General features: G+C 38.9%; 1 protein-coding gene and 1 non-coding gene across 2 annotated transcripts in view; one reads left to right on the top strand and one right to left on the bottom strand.

The window, feature by feature from the left end:
* Positions 1 to 15,320, top strand: part of Cdyl2 (chromodomain Y like 2) — a 181,626-nt gene that overhangs the window by 13,798 nt on the left and 152,508 nt on the right. The window lies entirely within an intron of this gene.
* On the bottom strand, positions 3,632 to 3,762 carry LOC132646184 (small nucleolar RNA SNORA17). Its single transcript, XR_009584308.1, has one exon. It is a non-coding gene; the product is annotated as a small nucleolar RNA SNORA17 (small nucleolar RNA).

Raw genomic sequence — 15,320 nt, forward strand, 5'->3', positions numbered from 1 at the left:
GCCAGCAAGAATAGCAGCACGTGTGGAGTGGAGCCAGCTGAATGTACTACTTAGTACACAATACCACATTTTCACTATCTGTTTGTTGGCTTAAGAGCAATTAGCTTGATTCCGTTTCCTACCTATTCTGACTAGAGCAGCAATGAACATGGCTGAGCAAGTATCCATGGAGAAGGATGTTGAGTTCTTAGGGCATATGCCAAAGGCTGGCATAGTTGGGTCACAGGGTCGACTTACTTTTAGCTTTTTGAGAATTCTCCACACTGATTTCAGTATGCAGAATGCAGTCCCACCAACAGTGCATGAGAATTCCCTTTTCCCCACACCATCTCCAGCACCTGATCTTTGCCATTCCGACTGGGGTAGGATGAAATCTCAGAGTTGTCTTTGTACTGCTCTAATTTCTAGGATGGATGATCATTTCATACCAATGATATTTTATACCATTATTTTGTTTGTTTTGAGAATTCTTTGTTCAGGTCCCAGGCCCAGTTTTTCAGTGGGTCACTATTTTGATTCTGTCCTTTTTTTTAGTCCTTTATATCTTCTGGATATTAATCCTCTATCAGATGCATAGCTGTCAAAGATTCTTCCCCATTCTGTGGGCTTCCTCTTCATTTGGTTGATTATTTTTTTTCAGCCATGCAGTTTTAGTTTTATAGTCTCACTTGTTAATTGTTGGCCTTATTTTTGGGGCAAATAGAGTCCTATTTAGAAAGTTTTTCTCTATCATGTTGGATATTAACTATGTTTTTTTTCTAGCAGTTTCAGTGTTTCAGGTTTTATGATTTAATGGTGTTTGATAATTTTTAAGTTCATTTTTGTGCAAGGTGGTAAATATTGGGGTGATTTCAGAAGCATGTGGACATTTAGTTTTCCCATCCCCATTTGCTGAAGATGCTTTATTTTACCTTGCTTATGTTTGTGGCATTTTCGTCAAATATGAAGTGGCTGAAGCCTTGTGTACCCATATTTAGGTCTTCAGTTTTGTTTCACTGAGCCACATGTCCAGTACCTCATTGTTTTTATTACTATGTGATATATAGTAAGAGCTAGAATGGCAATCCCTTCAGCATTGTTCTTCAGGATTCTTTTGATTATCCAGGGTCTTTAGTGGTTTCATATGAATTTTAATATAGTTTTTCTTTTCAATTTCTGCAAATAATAGGATGAATCCCATCCTATTGACTGCGATTGCATTGAATCTTTGATTAGCATTTGGTAAATGGTCATTTTTCATAGTATCGGTTCTACCAATCCATGAACATGGGATGCCTTTTCATTTTGTAGTGTCTTCTCTATGTTTTTTCCTTCAGAGGTTTAAAGTTTTCCCACATCCTTGGTTAGGCTTATTCCTAGATATTGTTTTCTTTGAGGCTGTTGTGAATGGGAGTATGTACATGGTCTGTTTCTCTGTATGTTTATCATTGGTGTGTAGAAAAACTATTGATTTGTACAGGCTGATTTTGTAACTTTCAACATTGCCGATTTTTTAAAACTTCCTATTGGCTCTTTGTGAATTTCACATCATGCACCTTAATCCCACTCATCTACCCCTCTACTGGTGTCTGCCCTCCACTCTTGCAACTATCCCCCAACAGAGAAAAAAAAAAACTCATTAGGGAAGCTCTAGTGTGTCACATTGTGTATATCCTTTCATCCATACTTCTTTGCATGCAAATGTTCATTGCAATGACTCGTTGGTCTGCTATGAAGCCTCTGGCTTTTGCTACTTTTGGCATTCCTCTCGGATATCTTATTGTTGCCCTGTGTCATGAAGATCCTATAGTTTTATATCTGTAGGAACCACCTCTTCATGCACTTCAGCAGTTCATTGACAGGGTAGATGTTGGGGTAGGTCAATTCAAAGCCCTGGATCTAGGCCTGAGAGGTATCTGATCTGGTGATTCCACCAGCTCTCCTGTTCTCATGTCCTCGGGGGGCCAGCTCACCTGCAACCCTTGCAACCAGGGCTTCCCAGGTGAGGTTTAGGGTCTGCTGTCCTGAATGTTGCAGCTGGGGAAGGACATGGGCAGTTTTCCTACTTTCATGATCTCAGGGCAAGCTCTCCCGCCTGCCATAGATGGCTAGGGATGAGGGAGGAAAGGATGGTGGCTCTCCTACACTAATCCCTGGCTCACCTGCAATCCTCATATGCAGGGCCAGCTCTACTGTGCTGCCTAGGCGAGGTGCAGGGAGTGCTCTCCCGAGCACTATAGCAGGCAGAGCCAGCTCTCCCACTCTGATAATCTTCAGGCCAGCACTACTGTCTGCCATAGGTGACAGGGGTGAGACAGCAGGGGTGGTGGTGGTCATCTCTCCCTTACCCATATCATCTCATGGCAGACAAGTAGAGAGGACAGTTCTCCACAGTCACACCCTTTAGGTAGCTGGCCTGCAAACTCCCCCTTCAACCCGGGCCATCAGAGTCAGCTCTACCATACTACTGAGGTGATGTGCAGGACCTGCTTTCCCAAGTGCTGCAGCAGGTGAGAGGCAGGGCCAGTTTTCTGGCTCTGATGACCATGGGGCCAGCTCTCTTGATTGTTGTAGGTGGCAAGGGATGAGGGGGGGTGGTTATTTTTGGGGGCCAGCTCTCCCATACTCATGCCCTGGGGGCTGCTTACTGGTGACTCTCCCTACCCTACCCCCACTACCAGGGACAGTTCTACTGTTCTGCCCTGGTAAGGTGCAGGGCCATCTTTTCTGCTTTCATGACCCAAGGGCCAGGTTTCCTCCCTGCTGCAGGTGGTGAGGGGCAACAGTGGAGGAGGGTATTTCTCACTTGTCCACCCCACCTCATAGGAGATGACTGGTAGGGCCAGTTCTCCAACATTTATATCCTCAGGGGCCAGCTAACCTGCAACTCCCACAGTGTACGGGTCTGCTCTCCCAAGTACATCAGCTGGCTAGGGGCTGGGTCAGCTCTCCTACTTTCCTGACCCCCAGGACCAGCTCTTTCATGTCCAGCTAAGGGTCAGACATCAACATGTTTCCAGGTGGCAACATAGATCTCAGAGAAGTCTGCCTGGCCTCTAGTGGTAACAGACCCCTGCTACTGTAAGGTCACAGACCCAGATGTGACCCCTGGTGGCAACATAGGCCAGGACCCTGCCATGGTCCCAAGTGGCATCACTGTTACTCTCATCAGGTCAGGCTGTTCCTCACTACCCTTAAGTCTCTAGTTCTGCCTCTCTTCATCGTGCCCACATTCTTCTGTTTCTCTTTCTCTTCTATTTCTGTACCACTTTCTTGCTCTTCTTGTGGCGCATGGGGTCTCTGAGTGTCTGGGGTCATCTTTAGAGTAGTTTCAGGAATGCTGTTTCCTGCTTGTGCTTTATGGTGCTGGGCAGGCATGGTCTGGCCCATTAGGTCTTCATGGTGCCTCATTGGTGATTATTTCAAACTATCTAGACCCCCTGGTGCTGGTCTGGTGGTTGTGTTGGCTTGCTCTGTCTGGCCTTCCAAGTGGCCCCATGCAAGAGTCATCTGTCATGGACTCATTCCTTCACAGGACACTCAGTTCCAGGTGGGGTGCTTTTAGTCTCAGGATTTCTGCAGGTCCTGGGAGCTGTTGGTACCTGAAGGCATAGGACTGGTGGTCACCTCAGGCTCACTTTTTTTTTTCAGGGACTTTAGGCTATTAATCATTCAGATATTCATTGGTCAGAACAGTGAGCATAGACACAGCCCCTCTCCTCTCTACCACCTACTGATGCACATGTGACACAGCAGCCAACCTTCAAGGCTTCTAGCAGCAGCACATTGCTGAATTTACTCATCATGTCTAGAAATTTTCTGGTAGAATTTATGGGACCTCTAATTACAGTATAATGCCATCTGCAGATGAATTTTTGTTCCAGCTACTACTTGGAGCACATCATTGAAAAGGGGTGGCCTAGTGGACATCCCTGTCTCATTCCTGACTTCAGTGATATTGTTTCAAGCTTTTCTCTATTGAGAATGGTGTTGGCTGTGGAGTTTTCATGTGTAGATTTTATTATGTTCAGGTATGTTCTCTACATTCTTTATAAGTTTTATCACTAAGGTGTATTAGGTTTTGTCCAAGACTTTTTCTGTGTCTCTTGAGATGCTTGTTTTTTTTTTTTTTTTTTTTTTTGTTGTTGTTTTTTTGTCTTTAAGTCCATTTATGTTCTTTTATTACATTTTTGGCTTGCGTATGTTGAACCATCCCTACATTTCAGAGATAAATCCAACTTGGTCACAGTGGATAATCTTTTTGATGTATGTATTTTGTTTAAATGCTTTTTATTGAGTATTTTTGGCTAGTTTCATCAGGGATATTGACCTATTGTTTCCTTACTTCCTCCCTCCCTCCCTCCCTCCCTCTCTCCCTCCCTCCCTTCCTTCCTTCCTGTTGTTGTTGTGTCTTTACCTAGTTTTGGTATAAGAGTAATACTGAATTTGTAACAGAGTTTGGGAGTGCTCCACCTGCTCCTATTTTGGGGGTAATTTAAGTGGAGTTGAGTGTAGGTCTTCTTTGAAAGTCTGGGAGAAATATGTGAATCCATCTGGCCTGGACTTTTCTTTTTATGCTAGAAGGCTTTTTATAACTATTTCAGTCTCCTTGTTTGTTATGGATTCAAGTTTTTTATTTCTTGGTTCAATTTTTGGTAGTTTGGCCGAACCTAGATATTAATTTTTTTCATTTAGGGTTTCCAACTTAACAGTGCAGTTTTTTTTTAATATTAACTCATTTTATTCTGAATATTTTTGGTTTCTGTTCTAGTATTTCCATGTTTCTTTGTGATTTTTAAATGTTGGATTCCCTGCCCCCTCCCCAGTTAGTTGGTTCAAAGCTCTGTCAATCTTATCTTGAGAACTTCTTAAAGAGTCACTTTTTTAAAGATTCATTGATTCTTTCTATCCTTTTCTTTATTTCGGTTTCATTGATTTCCATCTAATTTTATTATTTCTTGCCATCAACTGAGTTTGGACTTGGTTTGATCTTGATTTTTCATCTTTCTGCATTGCATCACTAGGCCATTTGTTTATGCTTTTTCTGATTTTTAAAATATGGGCACTTAGAGCTATAAATTTCCCTCTTATGGCTGCTTCCAATATGTTCCTGAGGTTTTGTTGTGCTGTGTTTTTGTCTTCATTTAGTTCCAGGAAAAATTTAAAATTTATTTCTTGATTTCTTCTTTAAGTCATGAATTATTCAGTAATGAATTATTTAATTTCCATGATATTGCATATCTACTAGAGATTTCCCCCCCTGTCAACTTAAAGTGTTATTGCATTGTGTTCAGATAGGTTACTAGGAGTTGTTCTAATCTTTTTGAGTTTATAAAGATTTGTTCTGTTTTCTAGGATATGTGCTATTTTAGAAAAGCTTCTGGGTGGTGCTGAGTAGAATGTGTATTCATGGTGTTTGGGTGGAATATTCTGTAGATATCTGTTCTGTCCATTTGGTGTGTGATGTCATTTTATTCAGATTTTTTGTTTACATTTTGTCAAGGTGACCCGTTGATTGGGAAAAATAGGGTATTGAAATTACCTACTATTAATGGAATGCTATTAGTCCATGTCTTTAAATCCAGTAGTAGCTTTGTTTTTTAAAATGAAATTGGGTGTATCAGAATTTGGTGCATATATGTTTAGGGTAGGAATGTCTTCTTGGTTAACTGTTTTTTTTTTTTTTTAAGATTTATTTATTATTTATACAACATTCTGCCTGCACACCAGATCTTACTATAGATGGTTATAAGCCACCATGCAGTTTCTGGGTATTGAACTCAGGATCTTTTGGAAGAGCAGCAAGTGTTCTTAACCTCTGAGCCATCTCTCCAGACCCTGTTTTCTTGATTAAAAAGAAAATATCCCTTTTTAAAATCTCTTCTTATTAGTTTTAATTTGAAGTATATTTTGTCACATATTAGGATAGTGACTTCTGTCTGCTTTCTGGTCCCATTTTATTGGAGTATTTTTGGCCATCAAATTACTCTAAATATGTGAAAAACTTTAAAGCTAAGAAGTTTTTATTTTCGACAACACAAAGATGGATTTTATTTCTTGATCCATTCAGTCAGCCTATATCTTTTGATTGGAGAATTAGGGTCATTGATATTTATTATTAAAGTGTTTGTGTGTTAATTGCATCACTGTGTTTTTTGATTTTTGGTGTTGTTTGTTCTCAGTACTACTTTATGTTTTAATAATTATGGCTTTGTAGTTTTTCTACAGTCTCTCTGTTATGTTCATTCCTATCTCAGTTCAAAACTTTGCTTATTGTATTTTCTTTAGGTATTTATTGGGTGCAAAAGCTTTTAGGCTGGAAAATCTATCATGGAAAGTTCCCCTTTCTCTTTCCATTATTACAGATAGTTTTGCTGGGTATATTAGTCTAAGCTGGCCAGCATCATGTAGTAGAACTTGGAATTGATTGCTCCAGGTTTTACTGGCTTTCAAAATTTCCATTTCCATTGAGAGATCAGATGTTATTCTGATGTGTTGTTTTCTATGTGTGACTTGAGGTTTTTTTTTTTTTTTTTCTCTTGAAGCCCCTTTTTTTTTTAAAATTATGTACACTTAGTGTTTTAGTTAGGATACACTGTAGATATTTTCTTTTCTGGTCTTGCATATTTTTGTTCTCTGTGTTTCTTGTATATATATATTGGAGGGTCTTTTCTTAGTTTGGAGATAAAACAAGGGCATATTTCATGAATTTGAGTTATTTAATTTTAAAAGTAACACTGTATATATGTTTCTTTATATAGATATATGCATGTGTGAGTATGGTGCCTCTTCAGAATCCTGAAGAGAATGCCAGAGAGGTTAGAGCTGGAAATATAGGCTCTGGTGAGCTGTTTGATGTGGCTGCTGATACCCGAACTTGAACCCTCTGCAAGCACAGTATGTGCTCTTAACACTGAATCATCTCTCCAGTGCCTATAGAATTTTTTTTAAAGATTACTCATATTCTTATCCAGTTTCTAGTAATTTCCTCTTTCAGCAATTTGAATTCTTTATTTTCCTCAGGTGGTTTAGCTAAAAGTCTGTTAATTTTGTTCATTTTTTAAAAAGAACCAACTTTTCTTCATTTTTTTCTCTAATTTTTCTGCTCTTTCCTTTATTTCCAGTCCTTGTAATTTTCATGCTTCTGCAATCTTTAGGTTTACTTTTTCTAGTTATTTAAAGTTTACAATTGGTGACCAATTTGTGACCTTTGCCGTTTCTGTGTTTATGTTTACAGCTGCAATCTTCCTTCTCAATTTGTTGTTACTGGGTCCCCTTCAGTACTGTACTCTCATTAGTTTATGTTTTTATTTTCATTTGTCTCATTTATTTTTGAATTTTTTTATAACCCCTTGGTTATTTAAGAGAAAGATGTTTAATTTCCATATATCTTTGAGCCTTATAGTTTTCTATTAACTATAAGTTGTTAATAGAAAACATATTTTATGTGCTTTTAATTTTTCAGTTTTAAAATATGAATATTTTTATTTACTGCTTGAAAAAATATCAGACATGTCTACAGTGTTTTTTAAAAAGAATCTTTTCTGCCCCAACTAATGCTCTCAAATTCCTCCAATGACATACCAACATGTATCCCTTTTGACTTTGTACCCTTTAAAAATTATTATTGTTATTAATAGCTCACCGAATCCAGTTAATGATGACCATGAAAAGTTGTGCTGCCATCCACTGAGGTATGTGCAGCCTATCAGCAACTGCATCCCCAAAGAAAAGTACCTCTCTCTCTCTGTGTCTCAGTAGGCACAGACTGTCCATAATTTTTCCGTCAGTGGTAGTGTCTCATGAGTGCCTCCCCAATCTATGCTGTCATTTTGACTGGCTCAATCATGTGCAAGGATCTTGCATAGGTAACTATACCTGCTGTGAATTTTATGTGTGCATCAGCCTTGCCATCTCCAGGAGTCAGCATTGTACAGCTCGCATCTCTATCTCCTCATTTGCATACTTTCTGTCTGCCATAGATGACTTACCTATGGGTGAACATTCACAGCCAGTTATTCTCCACACCTTGAATAGTCATTAACCACTATTTACTGAAAAAAGAAGTTTCTTTGGCTAGGATTTGGAGCACCACAAATCCGTATATATATCTTTATCTGTCTATCTATCTATCTATCTATCTATCTATCTATCTATCTGTCAGTTTAAAAAATAGTGAAGTTTGGTTTGTGGCCCAACATGTGGTATGTTTATTTTGGAGAACATTTCATATACATTTGATAAGAGCATACACTCTGCTTCACTGAATGGGAGGATATAGACTTATGGCATGCTTATTGTTTTCTAGTTTTTTTTTTTTTTACTGGAATTCCTTAATTTGCATATCTTTCCTGTCCATTATTGATTATGGGGTGGTCAAGTCTCTATTGTAGAACTGCTTCTCACAGATATATTTAAAGTTTTCTTTATGTGTTTTGTGGGCTCTGTTGTTAGGTGCATGTGTATTTATGACTACTATGCCTTCTTGAAGGATCAAGCACATTCAGCCTTTTGTCACGTTGGCTATGTGTGTCTGGATGTTGGTGAATGCTTCCCTGATTTCTTTTTGTTTTCTAACCTAAGCGTGTGCTGTATAATGGTTCCTGTTGAACTTCACCTTGCCACTCATTCTGTTTGCTCAGTAGTGTATGTTGGTATCTTATTTCTGAGCTTTGACCTAGGTAGCATAGAGAAGAATATCAGACAGGTGATTGTCAAGCATGTAAAGGAGTCAAAATACAGCACAATGGCAAACCTTCACTAAGGTTTGATATATTTATTTTTAAAAATAAATATATCAAGGTCACTAGCTGAGAGCCTTTGTAGGGACCTGGAGAAGTTGACTCTGATGCATTCCCCCCGACCCCCTGGCCCTAGTAATTTAATTGCTTTTATAGAGGAGAAAATATTTAGAAGTCTTCAATTTGCTATTCTTTCTGAGATTACAGTTGTGTTATTCATTCTTCACAGTCTTATTCTAAACAGTATAGAAGAGTTTGACAACCTTTCCCTATCATTTTTCTTATGCTCAACTCCTTAGGCACATCGGGGAGGGGGGGCAATATGATCACTGAATGACTTGCTTCAAGTTCCAAGTGACTGATTCTTTATTCTATATTTTTTTTTGTAGGAACTGAAAATGACCTTAAAATTCATTTTTTAGACTAGTTTACATCCCCACCAGTGGTATCTAGGGGGGAGAAGGGGGCTTTACCTACAGTATAAGCAGAAATTGCTTCCTTAATAGCTCCTACTCTGAGATGTGAGATGGGATCTCAATGTAGTTTCAATTTGATCTCTCTGATGACTATTGAGGCTCAACATTTTCCATTTGTTTATTGGTTATTTGTAGTTAATCTTTTGAGAAGTGTCTGTTCATTCCGTTAGCCTATTTTTAATTGGTTTGTTTGATTTCTTGCTTATTTTTGTGTTCCTTGTATAATCTATATTTTTACATATTAGTCCTCTGTCAGGTGGATACTCTGAAAAGATTTTTCTTCATTCTGCAAGCTGCCTCTTCGTTCAGTTAATTTTTATTTTTTGCTGGGCAGAAGATTTTCATTTGTTAGTTGTTAGCTTTTTTTTTTTTTTTTTTTTTTTTTTTTTTTTTTTTTTTTTTTTAACAACTAAAGTTCTGTTCAGTCCTGCTTAGAGTCCTTGTCCGTGCCTGTATCCCTAAGTCTTTCTCTTACATTTCCCTCTGACAGTTTCAGAGTTTCAGGTCTTATATGACGATTTTTTAAAAAATCTCATTGGAACTGATTTTTTTTCTTTTCTTTTTGCTTTAATCCCTCTATTTGTTTCACATTAAATTTAGGGTGAAGTCCATATTCCTGAACCTAAAAGGCAGCCCTTGTTTCCTATTTCCATCACAAAGGCCTCCTTTTTAGTCCTTGAATGGATAAACCCTTCCTTTTCTGTATAATGTTTTTTTTTAATTTTACTTTTTCTTTTTTATATTAATTACAATTTATTCACTTTGTATCCTAGCTGTAGCCCCTTCCCTCATTTCCTCCCAATCCCACCTTCCCTCCCTTATCTCCTCTCATGCCTCTCCCCAAGTCCACTGATAGGGGAGGTCCTCCTCCTCTTCGATCTGACCCCAGCTTACCAGGTCTCATTAAGACTGACTTCATTGTCTTCCTCTGTGGCCTGGTAAGGCTGCTTCCCCCATCAGGGGGAGGTGATCAAAGAGCCAGCTACTCAGTTCATGTCAGAGATAGTCTCTGTTCCCCTTATTAGGGAACCCACTTGGATACTGAGCTGCCATGGCTACATCTGTGCAGGGGTTCTAGGTTATCTCCATGCATGGTCCATGGTTAGAGTATCAGTCTCAGAAAAGACCCCTGGGCCCAGATTTTTTGGTTCTTTTGCTCTCCTTTTGGAGCTCCTGTCCCCTCCAGGTCTTTGTGTCTTCCCCTTCTTTCATAAAATTCCCTGCACTCTGCCCAAAGTTTGGTTATGAGCCTCAGACTCTGCTTTGTTACACTGCTGAGTAGAGCCTTTTAGAGACCCTCTGTGGTAGGCTTCTGTCCTGTTTCCTGTTTTGTCCCTTACACTGAAGAAAAGACAGCTTCTTCAACAAATGATGCTGGGAAAACTAAACATCCATGTGGGGAAGAACAGAACTAGATTCCTGTATAAAAATCTCACCCTGTACAAAAAACAATTCTGCTTGCCTTTCTGAGTGAGGATTGAGCATCTTACCCAGAGTCCTCCTTCTTGCTTAGCTTCTCTAGGTGTACAGATTTTAGTATGTTTATCCTTTATTATATGTCCAATATCCACTTATTAGTGAGTATATACCATGTGTGTCTTTCTGCTTCTGGGTTAACTCATTCAGGATGATCTCCTCCAGATCCCACCATTTGCCTGCAAATTTCATGATCTCCCTGTTTTTAATTGCTGAGTAGTATCCCATTGTGTAAATGTACCACAATTTCTGTATCCATTCCTCAGTTGAAGGACATCTGGGGTGTATCCAGGTTCTTGCTATTACTAATAAAGGTGCTACAAACAGGGTTGAGCAAATATCCTTGTTGTGTACTTAAGCATATTTTGGATACATGCCTAGGAGAGGTACAGAATCACTATATCTGATTTCAAGTTACACTACAGAGCCATAGCAAGATAATCTGCATGATACTGGCACAAAAAAACAGGCACCTAGAGCAGCAGGTCAGAATAGAAGATCCAGATATAAACCCACTAAACTTCAAGTGGGATCTGAAGGAGATCATCCTGAGTGAGGTGTCCCAGAAGCAGAAAGACACACATGGTATATACTCACTTATAAGTTGATATTAGACATATAGTATAGGATAAACATACTAAGAGGAGGACCCTGGGTAACACGAACAATCCTCACTCAGAAAGGCAAATGGGATTGTTTTTTGTACAGGCTGAGATTTTTGTACAAAGCTTTAGTTCTGTTCTTCCCACATGGATGTTTAGTTTTCCCAGCATCATTTGTTGAAGAGTCTGTCTTTTATTCAGTGTATATTTTTGTAAAAAAAAGAGTCAGTTGGTTATACTACAGAGTAGTATAATTTGAAATCGGGTATAGTGATTCTTCTAGCATGGTTTTTTTCTGCTCAGGATTGTTTTGGCTGTCCAGAATCCTTTGTGTTTCCATACAAATATACAGACCTTTTATTTTCATTGTCAACAAAGAATTGGAATTCTAGTGGAAATTGCAGTGAAGCTGTATATAGCTTTTCATAGTATAGACATTTCTACAGCGTTAATTCTTTCATTACCTAAGCACGGGAAGCCTTTCTGGTGTTCTCTTCAGGTTCTTTTCTTTCAGCCACAATGGCATACATGTGGAAAATTTCAAAAATAAAAGAAAAGCAAAAACCAATCCCTTCCACAAACACACAAACACCAAAATCATCAACAACAAAATTAAGCAGATTTTTAATATGACCCAGCTGTACCACTCTTGTTTTTTTATTAAATTTTTATTTTTTATACTAATTAGAGTTTATTTGCTTTGTACCCTAGCTGTAGCCCCCTCCCTCAGTCCCTCCCTATTCCACCCTCCTTCCCTCATCTCCTCCCATGCCCCTCTCCAAGTCCACTGATAGGGGAGGTCCTCCTCCCTTTCCATCTGACCTTAGCTTATCAGGTCTCATCAGGACTGGATGCAATGTGGCCTGGCAAGCCTGCTTCCCTCTCAGGGGGTAGGGTGGTGGTGGTCAAAGAGCCAGCCACTGAGTTCATGTCAGAGACAGTCCCTGTTCCCTTTATTAGGAAACCAACTTGGATACTGAGCTGCCATGGGCTACATCTGAGCAGGGGTTCTAGGTTATATCCTTGGTTGGAGTATCAGTCTCAGAAAAGACCCCTGTGCTCAGACATTTTGGTTTTGTTGCTCTCCTTGTGGAGCTCCTGTCCTCTCCAGGTCTTACTAACTGTCCCTTCTTTCATATCATTCCCAGCACTCTGTCCAAAGTTTGGTTATGAGTCCTCCAAGTTAATATATCACTCACTCTTCACAGAGGCTGTGACATGGACCCAACTTAAGTATCTGTATTCAACAGCAGAGGAGTCGATATGGAATGTGTAGCTTATATACACATGAAGTTTTTTCCAGCCATAAATAAAAAGAGTGAAATTACTTGCAGAAACATGGATGCTACTGGAAAATTCAATTAAGCAAATTAATCCAGTTTCAGAAAGACAAATATCATAAATTTTCTCTTATTTTTTGTTTCTAGATCTAATGAAGATACTTGAAATCATTTATGTATATAAATTGTGAACTTAGAAGTAAAATACGAGGGTGCAAGGGATACTAAGGGGGATAGGGACCATATCTGGCACACAGCACAGAGTGTATGTAAATGTCCTTGTGTAACATAAGACCAAAGTAGTAAGTATATATATTAAAGATTAAAAACAAAAATAAAACCTATTATTTTAGGACTTTTCTCCAGAATCCACGGAAAGCTCTTGGTTAGTAGAAATGTAAGAGACATGCACAACCCCTGCATGCAATTCTTATTACTTCAAGGTTAGGAAAAGGTCATTACTCTTCTGCCACACTCCTTGTAAGGCTGTCTTCATGTTCTTTGGTGGTACTCGGTAGGAGCCTAGAGGTTTGAAATCAGCTATCTTCATTGGAGCTCATGTCTCCTCATGTGTTCTCAACCGTTTTAACCAGTTTCTTCTCTCAGCTCCATGACCTAAAAGGGAATGCATTTTAGAGATTTAGATTAGAAAGCAAATATATACTCACTGTAATTATTTTTAAAACAAGGGTTTGGGGAGATGGCTAAGTGATTGATGCTCTTGCTGTGCAAGCCTGAGGAACTGAGTTTAGATTTCCAGAAACCTACATAAACTGTATGGACGTGACAGCCTGCTCGTAACTCCAATCTATGTTACTTGGATGTGTCTGTGTGTGCAAGTGCCTGTGGAGGCCAGAGCAGGGAGTTTGTTCCCTTGGAGCTAGAGTTACAGGTTGTTGTGAGCCACCCAATGTTGGTGCTGGGAACTGAACTTAGGTCCTCTGCAAGAGGAGTGCATGTTCTTAACCACTGAGCTATTTCTCTAGTACTAACAACAGACTTCTTAGGGGTGACTTCTCATATTTAGAAATAATCATATTTGATGACAAAGCATTTTCATTTCATTATTATGTGAAGTTTGGCCAGTGGCTGTGGTAGAATTTGGGTACTGACATTTTAAAATTGTTATTGGCCTCTGAATTTTTTCTTCATGTGCATGCTAATTTAGTCAAGGTTAATGTCAGAGACATGCTGGTTTCTTGAAATTAATTGGCTAACCTTTCGTTTTCTCTCTGTTTTTGGGGGTGGTTGATATGACACGTCAGTTAGACTTTCTCAAGAGCCCGTGAAAGAAAGAAAGAAGTTGGTTACACTTTGTCATCTGGGACATTTTTTTTTTTAGATAATTTTGGTATTTTATGTCAGTGAGAACACCATGCATAGTGTCTTCATTTTAATGAATATCAGAAGAGACACAAAGAGGCTCTTCCAACAAATTTGAAGTACCTCTTTCTTACATTTGTGTGCTCTCCCTACCCTTCCTAAGACAGTAGGCTTCCTTTATTCTGTATGATCTGTATCATTATACTTGTCTCTCACATTAATTAAAATTTTTTTTTATCTTTTGGTTTTTTGAGACAGGGTTTTTCTTTGTATCCTTGGCTGTCCTGGACTTGCTTTGTAGACCAGGCTGGCCTCAAACTCACAAAGCTCCACCTGCCTCTGCTTCCGAAGTGCTAGGATTAAAGGTGTGTACAACCATGGCCCAGCTTCTTACATTAATTTTTAAAAATAATTTCTTTGCTGTATTTTCTTATTTTACTCACTGTGAAGTTGCTGACTTTCCTTCATCAATTTGTTTGTTTGTACTTTTAATTGTGGAATATAATAGAAAAGTGACATATGCATTCAATTTAATAATAAAGATGACCATACTAAACACATAAGAACCCCTTTTAGCCCTCTGTGTGACCTATGGCCACATGTGTTCCTTCTTTGTTCCAGGAGATAATTATTCTCCAAATTTCATGTTAATTGTCTCCTTGGCTTCTTTTGTAGTTTTTCCCCAAAATGCTCATGGAGCCCTTAAAATAAAAGTTGTTTGATTCTTTCCAGGTTCTGAACTCCACAGAATTGCAATCAGAACCATATGAATTTTGCATTTTGTTTTCCACTCAGCATTATGTTCTCGAGATTCTACTCCTACTGATGTAGGGAATTTTTAAAGCAGTAGATTTCTTGTGAGACACTTACGCAAAACTATTAAGATATATAATATGTAACAGAAAGCATCATGGTGGTTAGTTTTGTCAACATGTCACAATCTAGAATCATTGGAGAAGGGTCTCCGTGAGGGGTTGTCCAGATTTAGTTGGCTACATGTGGAGTTCTGTGGGGAGTGGTCTTGATTACAGTAAATGAGGAGGGAAGGCCTGCCCACAGTGAGTGGCACCATTCCCTACGTAAAAGCTCTGGAACTGTATAGGAGTAGAGAGGGTAAGGAGAGCACCAGCCTTAGTTCATATCCATTAATTAATTGCTTTTTGTTCTTGATTGTTCTTGATTGTGGATGACTAGCTGCCTTAACCACCTGCTGCCTTGATTTTCTCAGTACATGGAACTCTGAGCTGAATTAGCCCTTTCTCCCTCAGGTCAGTCTTGTCAGGGTATTTTTTTTATCACAGCAACAGAAACAAAACCAATATGATAATATGTAATGATACAGAAATAAAATATAGAAGTGTATGGAATCTGTATATTCCACTGTCAATGGATATTTGGAATTATTTTGGCTTCTTGTTTTATTTTCATGCCTTGCTGTGATAA

The sequence above is a fragment of the Meriones unguiculatus genome, chromosome 10 (genome assembly GCF_030254825.1).
Source record: "Meriones unguiculatus strain TT.TT164.6M chromosome 10, Bangor_MerUng_6.1, whole genome shotgun sequence".
Taxonomy (NCBI): Eukaryota; Metazoa; Chordata; class Mammalia; order Rodentia; family Muridae; genus Meriones; species Meriones unguiculatus.